Raw genomic sequence first — 12827 nt, 5'->3', positions numbered from 1 at the left:
AAGTTCTTTACTCAGGTATAATGAATCCAAGAATCTATTCCAGTGACCTATTTTAATAGACCGAGGTGGTCACTTTCAGGAGATTCTCTAAAGTACTATCCGGTCCCAGGGCCTGTTTCTGCAGCATCCTCCCGATATCAGGGCCTGCCTGAGTAATACATTTATCCTTTAGGATTCGTTGTTCCTTGACTAAATCAGAAGATAGAGAGGTGTGCTTTACCAAGGCCCCTCTTAGCCTTTCCAGGAAGTCAGTGGGATTCTCATCAGATCCCTGGTCTATCATGGATAGCTTGGTATAATTGAGAGGCCTAGATCTAGTCCTACATAAGCCCTCTGTTATGCACACCTGAAAGTGTCTCCTCTTCCAGCTTCCAGGAAACAAAGAAGGCAGTTACTTTGTTTCATCTCCTTCCAGGCATTCCAGTCATTCACCTCATGGTAAATAAATAATGTTGTTTGTTAGGAGAAGATTCCTTATTGTTGAAATATTTTTAGAATTTTCCTGGTTTAGGAATGCTTAAGTTAAACAATCTTAGCCTCTATGGACTTACCGGACTCTAAAATACATCATTTATGCTGGAGTATAAAGTGGAGATATTTTATAACCTATATGCTCCCTGCTGTGTGAGGTGCTCCAAGTTATCTAATTAGCAACCTCATCTATGACTCTGTCCTCAGGAATAAATTCAGTATGAGGAAAAATGACCTAGAAAACCATGTTTGCTATTATAGACATCTTCTTGCTTTGCCTGTTACTCTTCAGTGTTTATATCCTTGAAATTATCAGTAAAGCTTGACACTGGAAAAGAGCTCTGATTCATGAGTTTGATTTGATAGTCTGATCTTTTGTTTTAGCTCAGTCTATTTATTTGTCTTTGCAGTACTCAATCATTCAGAGGACTAGCTTGTCAGTCTATTCTTGAAAATTTGTCTATTTTTCCTTCTTATTTTATCTTTTTATAAATACAAATGATTTGTAAGCAACATTTTCTGAATGATTTATCTGTCTTCCTCCTCTTATCTTTATCGTTTATGCCAATGATAATTAGCTTCTGGTACTTTTCCTCACCCTAATTTCTGTCCTCACTCTCAGGATTCATTTTTATATTATGTTAAAACTTATTAAAATAATCTTTTGGAATTGAAGGACACCATAGTCCAAGAAATTCCAAAAGTTTAGAGATATCAACCCTGATATAAAATAAGAGGCCAATCATTTCAAAAGTGAACAAATACAAATAATTTTAAAAAGTACTTTTAAATATGGTAGTTAAAATATGCATAACAGGCACAGTAAAAATGTAGTGAGTTCTAGACTCGAGGCACTTACTGATTTAGAAAAATTGAGTAGGCAGATATAATCTTTTGAGTAGTCTAGTATTACACATCAGAGAACAGTTAGGAAGTCGTTCCGTGATGGAAATTCAGTTTGCTGCCTTTAGAAAGAACAATCTGAAATCCAACACCTGAGAAGCCATAGTATGAAACATGTGGTAAAGCTACATGGGGAAAAAATGACAAATCTACAATTTGTAACTTTAAAAAGAACTATGTGGCCAGGTGCAGTGGCTCATGTCTGTAATCCCAGCACTTTGGGAGGCCAAGGCAGGCGGATTGCTTGAGCCCAGGAGTTTGAGACCAGCCTGGGCAACATGGTGAAACTCCTTCTGTACCAAAAATACACACAAAAAATTAGCCAAGCATGGTGCACATGCCTGTAGTCCCAGTTACTTGGGAGACTGAGGCTGGAAGATCATTTGAGCCTGGCAGTCAGAGGTTGCAGTAAGCTGAGATGGCTCCACCACACTGCAGCCTGGGTGGCAGAATGAGACACTGTCTCAAAACATACATACATACATAGAACATATGTTGTGTAGAAATGTTAAATATTTTATCACAAATTTTATGTCTCAAGTATAGTTTCTGATAATGGTTTCTAAAGTCAATATATTATGTAAATAATGATGCAATATTGAAGCAAAATGAAAGTAACTGCATACTCAAAATTTGGTTAAATTGTTTACTTTCAAAATCTAAATGTCAGTGAATAGGTATTGTATTTCAAATCCAAATACCACACAAAACAGTAAGTAAACTCATTATTTACTATTACTTTACTTATATATTTATTTGCTAATGTACTTAAATTAATAAAGTCCAAATGTAACTTGCAACATTTATAAATTAATATTATGCTAAAATAAACAGAACTTAATCATCTTCCTCAAGGTATGATTGTAAAAATAAAAACATTAGGTTCATTATCAAGTGAGGAATAAATTTTTGGTGAAAAGTTGTCCAAAGGCCATACAAATTTATTTTTCCTTTTTTAAAATTAAAACCTTATTGCAAGGTAATATGCATTTAATAAAATTTTCTTATATTAGTGTACAATTCAGTGGTTTTAGAAATTTTATCATCCTTACAGGAAACTCTGAGCCCATCAATAGTTACTACCTTCCCTCCTCTCTTGTCCATGACAACCATTAATCTTCTTTCTGTCTCTACAGATTTGCCTACCATGGACATTTCATATAAATTTAATTATAAAATATGTATGTAACTCGCTGTTACAGTTAGTATGACACTTTCAAGATTTCTTCTTGTCATTACATGTATCAGTACTTTATTTGTGTTGTGAAATAATGTTCCATTGTATAGATACATTTTAACCTATTTATCAATTGATGGACATGTGGATTTTTTCCTCTTTGGGTTAATATAAATAATGCTGTTGTAAATTTTCATGTACAATTTCCAGCATGATCGCATATTTTTAGTTCTCTTCACCCTTCCCTGGGACTAGAACTGCTGTGTTATATGGTAACTCTATGATTAACAGTGCAAGTGTTTTCCAAAGTAATTGCAGCATTTTATATTTCAGCAATGCGTGAGGATTTCAATTTCTCCACATGATGGACAACAGTTGCTATGGCCTGTCTTTTTATTATAGCCATCTTAGTGGATGTAAAGTGGTATTTTATTGTGACTTTAATCTGCAATTCCCTGATGACTAATTCTATGGAGCATCTTTTTGTGTACTTCTTTGTCATTTAATATCTTCTTTGAAGAGGGAATGCCTAGTCAAATCATTTGGTTATTTTTTAATTGACGTATTTGTCTTGTTAATATTGAGTTATATTTTTTGACAGATTCTGAGTAAGAGTTCCTTAAAAGATACATGATTTGCAAATATTTTCTCCTCTGCTCTGTGTTGAAAGAGGTTTGTTGGATTTAATATTATTCTGAAGACTTGTGAGGGGATCATTGTTAGCTACACCAAATGTTTTTATCTGATTCTATCTTTCAATAATCTTTTCTCTCATTGATGTTTTTATATTTCTGAAGAACTGCTTGTTTTATTTTTTAGTAACTGCAATATTTTCGATAGTAAACTATAGCTTTTGTTTCAAATAAGGCATTTTCATGTATCTTTTTACATTCCATTGTATATAGTTTGTGATTACAGTGCAAAACGTTACCAATATCAATTTTAATACTGCTATATTCATGTTCCACCTTCTCAGAAAGCCTTTGAACTAAATAAAAAATATTGAAGTAATATATTTGAATTGTTTGTTGTTTTATTTCCCCTCTTGAGGATTACAAAAATATAGAAAAATTTATTAAACATATACATATTTCTTTAACACAAAAATTTGATATAGTATAAAGCTCTCTGAGTCTAGAGGAGTTTTGTTTGGTAAGCATTTTCAGTAAAAGTGAAATAATTGAGTTGCTGGTCTTGGTGATAGAGTATAAATGATTTATTTGAGATCTTTGTAAAGTATGAAATAATGGTGTAATACCCACTAATAGTGGTTCTTCCTGGGTTTTACTGTTTCCTTCAACTTTCGTCCTCTTCAACTAATTGGAGCCCTTTAAATTGGGAAATACAATAAATGCATTCAGACTGAGATGAATAGGGTTGAGTGGGAAAAATGGGAATGATGGGAAAGTCTCGGTAGGCTTACTGGGAACTTCAGGGAGTAGGCTAGGGAGAGGGGAGTCAAGCAAAGAAAATTTGGGTGATTGGTAAATTAGCAAGAAGCATCATTCTCATGCTGCTGACATGAGGAGAAAATAATATTGCACTAAAAAAGTTTACTTCAACGTTAAAAAATAATAAATAAAAATAATAAAATAGCAAAAATGGTGTTAGAATTACTATATGTAAAGTCATTTGTTATAATGGGGTAAGAATACAGTTCTTACAGCAATGTTGATATTAGTGTAATTAAAAAATTGTAAGTCCAAAATGATTGTCTAGGCAACAGATTTATAGATTTTATATCACTCTTGTTAAGAACCAGGTATTTTCTACCATCTGCTTGAAGTTTCAGGAATTTTTGGTGTCCTCTGACTTTGAAGATTAAATTGGAGATGACTAGGTATAGGACCAGTGTCAAGGAAATACACCGAGAATTTCATTTATGTTACCTAGTTTACCAGGAAAAATAAATACATTTGTATTTCTGGGTTATTCTGTTGCATCACAATTTCAAAATTTCTGTGTAAGACATTGGAGATACCCAAATCAAATTAATCTCCACTATGATGAACCAAAGCTTTACATTCCCAGATTAGAAAATATTTTGTAGTAAATTTTCAAAGAAAATGTCTGTAAAACTAGAGTAAAATGATGAATGAACATAGTGTTTCCACACATTTATGCCACTACACTCATACATGAAATGATGGTACAGAAAAGAACTTGTATTTTATGTAGGCCTCATTTAATAGGAAAATTCAAGAGCCACTTGTGATTATAAACTGGCTTTGCTCCAAAAGAGAAGATTAACTTCAACAACATAGGTAACTCTTCACTGATATTTTCAAGTGACCTAGGGTATGATCAACTCAGCAACGCTGAGGCAAGTGTTATTAACAATTAGGAAACAATGGTTCCAGCTTCTAGCATATAAAATATGTACACATGAATAAATTAATTTTATTCCTATTTATTACTGCTACTATTAATGCATCTTAATATTCTATTGTTCTTAGTTACAATATATTTTCATTCACCTTTTAGAAAGCCTAAAATACATTAATAAATGTCCCCTCACATCACCTGGAGCTTTTTTTACCAGTTAGAGAAAATAGGTATACAATTATGTTAAACAATTTGACATATATGGCTAAAAAGAGGATTTGATTGTTCTGGTTTGTATCAAATTGCTACAAAGTAAATAAGTGTAATTTGGAGAAGTTAAATAATTTGTCAATACTTTATGAGGTATGAATCTCAGCCACTAATTATCATATGTATTAGCTTCCAACTTCATTAATAATCCCTCACATCTATACACATTTCAGCTAAATAAACACCGAATGATGGACAAATAATTCGCCACTTACTCATTCTACTTGGTCCATTCTACGTTCCTTCTGTTCATGACTGGCGCCATCATTTATCTAGTTCTCAGTCTGAAAATGGGGGGATCATTCCCGACTCTCCTTAGGGGTTTCATCCCTTGTAAGATATGGTCCAGTTCTTACAATTTTACTTTTTTGGTAATTCTAGAATCTTTCCGCTTATATCCTCCTCCACTAACATGATTTTATCAGAATTATCCTCATCATTTTTTAGATTACTATTATCAATTAACAGACACACCAGTATCCATACTTCCTTGCTACAATTTCCAATGTGTAGCCTAAATTAATTTTCAAAATGTAAATCTGACACTGTCACCAATTCATTTTCATCAACGGTTTATGTTTTGTGTATATATACACACCTACATTTATATACACCTATGTACATATATATTTTGTCTGAATTTTTAAATCTGACTCTTAGTGCCCATTATACTCTTTCCCTTGTCTTTCTTGACACTTTCATTTGTGTGTGCTTCTTTCAATTCCTGCAAAATGTCATGATACCTCTGCCACTGCGTATCATTGTGTTCCTCTGCCTGGAACGTATTTCCTCTTCTGCATTGGTTAAATCTCTCAACTTCAAACGTCACTTTTTCCAAAAAGGTTTCATCTGCACCCACTACTGAGACTAACACTACGTATATACCCAAATAGATCACTTATTAGAGCTATAGGTTTACATTGAACTGTGTGATTTTCTCTGTATTCTTTCCTAAAAAGAAAGCAGAGAACATGCCCATTTTGTTCACCATAACGATTAGCTCCTACTGCAAGAGTTGGCACGTGTTAAAGATTCAGATACTTTTTAAATGAATGTGTGCATTTCATCTTGAGTGTCTAAACAATCTACTACTATTAATGTGTGTTTTTTAATGTGGTTTCTTATCACACAAACATTTAATAAATTTCCAATTTTGTGGACTTGTAATTTTCTTTCCTTGCCATTTGAAATGACATACAATACACAATTTATCAGTTTCTTTTTACACACTATTTTTTGAATAAAATAAAAAAAAATCAATTTTTGGACTTAACCCTGAAATCATATAAAATAACTGCGTTATTTGAATATTTTTTCATAACACATCAAAAGACTCTTAGTTGTAAACATGAGTATTTAGCCTTTTTTTCCTTATGATTAGTGCCATTGTAAAGAAGCTTCAGAACATTCCTAATTACTAATTTCCTCATTAAAAATCTATGTAGACAGAAATATCATTGCAATGTGAAAGAACTAATAAGAACCTATTTTAACCTTCCTTATCATGGAAACGAGATATCAAAAATTTAAATCACAACCTAGTCTCTGACAGATAGTAAGTACTAAATTGGAATATGTCAAATCCTTTGAAATATTTTTACTGCTTAGTTTCTCCTTCTGTTCCTCATTGGTACCAAATAAAGTACACAGGGAACACAATTGAGAAACCAATTGTCAGTGTTAGATAATTAGCTCCATTATTCCCAAATTTAAATATTAAATTTTAATATATCCATTACAAAGTTGTAGAATTATAAGACTAACAAATTGATGCTCATATAGTGTCTAACTGATAGCTACAATTAAAATTTTCAGAAATAATCCAAGACCCTTGGAAAGATACTATGTGCTTTGATTTTTGAAGATTTTGCTTATCACTAATATATGTTAGATCATTTAAGAGAAATTATCTATAATAAATTATTTTTAAAATTGTCTACATATAAACTATATTTTATTTCATGGAAAACTCTACTTAAATAATTTTACATTGAATTGTTTAATCAAAGAATTAATCAGTTTGAAATAAAATACAGTACAAATAAAAAATAAACACTTTTACAAAAATATACCAAAAGCATTTCTTTAAAATCTAAACAAGAAAATTGTATTCTGCTATTGGGTAATTTTGTTTCAAATAAAATATTTGAAAACTACTTTTCAGTATATCATTGCTTTTTTTAGTTCCTTGTCTTCTCTATGTATCTTGATCTTTCTTCCTGAACATTAAGGAGATGGACTTTGCTGCCTGTGTAGTAACTTCAGACCTTACCTCTTCCTTTTATTAGCTGAGTGACCCTAGGTAATTTGTTTAACCTCTCTGTTCTTGATTAGTCTAATCAAGAGACAAACAGTAGTACCTATGAGTAGGCCATTAATAGGTTTAAATACGTTAGCACAAGTAAGTTATTTCATTACTTGCTGAATAAAACAGAATATGTAATAAATAGATAGAAGATATATAATTATATATGATACAAAAGGTATATCATATATAATATATACTACATATTATATAACATAAATTATATCATATATCATATCATATATGTATATATCATATATGATATATCATATCAAATATATCATGTTTGTCATATAGATATATCATATATTATATATGACATAATTTATATATAACATAATATATAATATAATAAATCATATATGATGTAATTTATATTATATATAATATAATATGTAGTATATGTTCTACAATATATAACTATATATTGTTTATTATTTTGTATAATATATAATTATACAAAATAATATAATATATAACATATACATTCTATATAATTATATAACATATAATCATATAAATATATGTATATAATATAAAATATTACATATAATATATTATGTATATATTATATACATTATATGTATATGTATATTATATATAATATTTTATATTATATACTATTATATAATATATGATGTAATAAATTATATATTATATGATTTAATATTATAATATAATAGTTATATATAATATTATATAACATTATATTATATATTATATTATATATATTATATAAATTCATATAGTATATAATTAGTATATAAAAATTATGATAATATGTAAATATACTTTAAATTTATAATATATTTATAATACATAAATATAGTTCTTATATATAATAAATATATAATATGTAATATTGCATATTGATAATATCTAAAATTATATTATACAATTGTATATTATATATAATTATATATTATATATTATATGTATAATATATATGTATAATTATATAGTTTGATTTCTTAGTTGAAATGTCTTTTAAATTCTAGAGATTATTATGTTTAAAGGTGAATAGATAGCTAAAGCAAGTTAATAGATCAAATAGCTCAATTAAAATTATATACATAATTATATATAATTGGATAAGATATAAAAGGTATATCATTATATATATAATTATATAGCTTCTATCTATTTATTTTATAATAGTAACTTTGCAAAATCTTTTTAACCCAAGTTAAACTGTTGATCAGTGTTGGATGCTCATTCGTCGTTAGGCATAAAATAATTCATAAATGACTGAATGGTATCATTAAAGTCTTATAAAATGTGAATCAACTATGGCTTTAATATAAAAATACATTGAACATTTAGTTCTAAATGCCATATCATGAAAGCCAGTCATTCACTTTTGCAGTGAATATGACTAAGACATAGGATTTGGCAATAAATAAGAAAGGCACAGTGAAGTGGTTCACAGTGCTATCTCTAGAGTTTTGTGGCTTTGGCTTAGGCTGAGCATTCCATTGTGTCACTTACTGCTTGTATGCTCTTAGCTTTAGTTCTCTCAACTACGAACCTTGAACAGAGTTCACCCTAAGTCATTCATTGTTATTAAGAAAGTATGTTCTAATAATAAGCACAAACTAAAGGATCACTATTGCTGTATTAATGGTGAAAACCACAAGGAACCAAGCATAAGCAGATTAGACTACCAAAATATAATGGTTTTGATTTCTTAGTTGAAATGTCTTTTAAGTTCTAGAGATTACTATGTTTAAAGATGAATAACTAAAGCAAGTTAATAGATCAAATAACTCAATTAAAAATAGATTTTTATGATTTGTTTATTTTAATTAAGTAATTATAAAATTTCTACTTTGAGTATGTATCTTCACATACAATAGATATGTGAAAAATAATTCTTTGCTAAGATACATCATTTTCTAATTTGGTAGATTTATATAAGATAATTTAATATCTTTAGGATTTTGAAAGGAAGATATAAAGCAGGTCTATTAGTACTATGTTATTCATTCCATAAATTTGATCCATCTGTCATACATTTGATAATAAGTAAATTAGAGAAATTACATGCTGAATGACAATAAATTACTCAAAATGACATCAATACATTGACTTCTAATTCTTCTAATTACAATACATTCTTCTAATATGGGCAAATAGTTGATTGGGTTTTGTGAATTTAGGAGTTATTTATATTAGCATTGCTGTCCCTTAGAATTTGTAGGAAATAGTCTTTAGTTGTGCAGAAACACTGACATTAACTTTGTTAATCTAAAAATAATTTTATTATTATGAATAGTAAGATTAACACTGTGCTGGCCACTGCTTTAAGTCAAGTACCTACATCCTAGATATAGTAAGGCATTAGTGCGAAGGAAACACGCATATACTGCAACTCATGAACTACTATGCATGCTGCTATAAATGTGATCATTTGGTCCTATTACTTAACAGAAAGATCTAGAGAATCACAACTTTGCAACAAACCTACACAACCTGCTCCAATGCCATCTTGCTTCTGAGGTTTTCTACCTATTTTTATTTAAGGACATTTATCATCAGAATAATGAGAAATTACTAAATCCAGACTTAATAGTAAGAAGTAATTTTCATAAAATATGGCACTATTTGTCATAGCATTCCTCTGAAGTCAACATCATTACAAAGTAGATGGAAAAACTAAAGAGGTTAATTGTCTAATGACACATGCAGTCATTAGCTGACGAGGAAAGGACTGTGATCACCCAGCTTACTGGTTCCCATGGCCAATAAAATAAGAAACGAGAAACACTGAGTGCTTTCTCTTTTGACATATCGATTGCAAGTAATTAGAACTAATTAGCACTATTCTTCTACTTTCCAAGAACTTAAGACACTTTTGAAAGCCTTGTCATTTGGAATATGATTTAGTATTTGGTGCTATTTAAAGATATAACCTTTCAGACACTGCAGGACAAAATTTTCTGCTGCAAATTACTCTTTCTGTTCTTGCAGTTACCAATAAGCTGAAGATATGAGGAAAAATAATGGAATCAAATCAAAGTATCCCTTTCTAATATTTATCCAACGACCCTCTATCTTTCAGTGCACAGTTCTGATAAAGGACAGATTAGCATGCATTGTTTATGTCTCAAGCTTATTGGAAGTTTTTTATTTACACACAAACCCAAAAGGTAGTGCCAAATGATAAGTTTGTCAATTCAGTCAGTTCACCTACCCTGCTTCATTGAAAATAAGAGAAAACTATTAAGCCAACTAGACTTACCTAGATTCACGTACCACATGGTAGATTAAGAAAAGCAAAAAGTACAAGAAAGGAGAAAAATCAGGTGAGGATAAATTGCTCATTTAAAATGGAGTGGGGAGCCTAGGCTATTTTAATCATGACATGGAATATCAATAAATAGGAATCTGTAAGACCACTAGGAATCTCTAAGGCCACCCTTAGGCTCAATGAATTGTCTAAAATCATAGAATTTTAAAAAGCTGTTGCCGTTGTGGTTGTAGTTTATCAAATTAAAAGAATACACATATTACTAATAAAGTGAGTGGTATATGGAGTAAAGTCCAGGAGAAACCAGGTGCAAGCTTCTGAGTGTCCTCCTCTAACGGCATCACACAGAGAAGCCTCAATTTTCCCAGCGGTATATGTGACACATTGTATGAAGGTGTGTCAACAAGGTAAGCATTTGTGACTTTCATTTGAGCCTCGGTGTCCAGGGTTGTGTGTTTTTCTTACATGTGTGAGGAAGGAGAGTTAGTCCTCTAGGCATGCAGTGCCTACATGACTCAGAATCTAGCCAGAATCAGTTACCCAGAATCTAGACACCCAGAAATAAAACAGGTATTTATGGTAAAATACATTATTAGCATAATTGTTCTCATGAACCTGATACTCCATGGCCCAAGCCTCAGGCATACAAAAACACTACTCAGGCAGAAAAACCCAAGGGCTAACGTCTAATCTTCCAGGAGATAGCCAAGGGCTAGGTCGGAAGAAAGGTCTCATTTATAGAATGTGCAGAGTTTGAGCAACCCAAGCCTGCTAAGTTAACATTTTGTTGTACTGCTTCCCTAGAGAGAACTACGCATACTTAAAAGACTAGGAATGTGTATTTATATGTTTTATTGCCTTTCATCTCAATGAAAATTTCTAATGAAACCAAAATTGAAAGATGTTTTAGACTTAAAAGACTATAAATACATCATGTTGCTATAAGAAGAGAGAGAGAGGGAGGGGGGAGGGGGGGGAGAGAGAGAGAGAGAGAGAGAGAGAGAGAGAGACATATCTGGATACTATGATAAACTCTATGGACACATACCAGCATACCACCATGTAGCAGCTCCCCACATGGAATGGCAAAACAAAACAAAACAAAACAAAACAAAAAAATCTCTCTTAATGAACATGAACCTTCTTAGTTGTCCTTAGGTTATTGAAGAAAAAAACAGGCAACTCGAAGAAAGCTAGTTTTGAAATGTTATTTTTTACTATACCCAGACTTGACTAAATTTTAAAAAATGGTTTCATCAGATTCTGACTCAAATACCAGCTCCCACCCTCCTTGGTTGGGAAAGCAGGAAAAAGTTAGAAAAGACCTGATGAAGGTATCAAATTTTCTTTTAAAAAATTATAATCAGCTATTCTATTTTGTCAACTTTTAATTGTGGTAAAATACATATAACATTAAATTTACCATATTAACTATATTTAAGTGTACATTTCTTTGGTATCAGGTACAATTACACTGCTATGCAAACATTGCCACAGGTCATCCCTAGACTTTTCATGTTGCAGAGTGAAACTCTGTACTGGTTAAACAACTACCAATGCCCCCTTCATCCCAGCCCCTGGTAACCATTCTACTTTCTATCTCTGTAAATTTCGACTTCTCTAAGTCCCTCAAATAAGTAGAATTACACAGTATCTCTTTTGTTGTGATTTATTTTGTTTAGCATAATGTCCTTCAGAGTCAGACACACTGTAGCATACACCACAGTTTCTTTCCTTTTTAAGGTTCTATTGTATATCTATACCACATTTTGCTATTCATTCATTCATCAATGAACACTTGGGTTGCTTCTACATTTTAGCTTTGTGAATGATGCTGCTTCTAACATGGGTGTATAGTTATCTACCTCTTCAAGACCTTGTTTTTAATTATTTGGGGTGTATACCCAGAATGAAATTGCTAGATCATAGGGCAATTCCCATTTATAAATTTTTGAGGAACTGCCATACCGTTTTCCACAATAGCTGTAACATTTTGCTTTACACTCACTGTGCACAAGGGTTCCAATTTCTCTGTATCATCATTGACACTTGTTATTTTATTTTATTTTTTGATAGTAGCCATCTTAATGAATGTGAGATTGATTCTCAGTGTGGTTTTTATTTGT

Source organism: Chlorocebus sabaeus, chromosome 3 (assembly GCF_047675955.1).
Source record: "Chlorocebus sabaeus isolate Y175 chromosome 3, mChlSab1.0.hap1, whole genome shotgun sequence".
Taxonomy (NCBI): domain Eukaryota; kingdom Metazoa; phylum Chordata; class Mammalia; order Primates; family Cercopithecidae; genus Chlorocebus; species Chlorocebus sabaeus.
Note: the sequence above shows the minus strand (reverse complement) of the source record.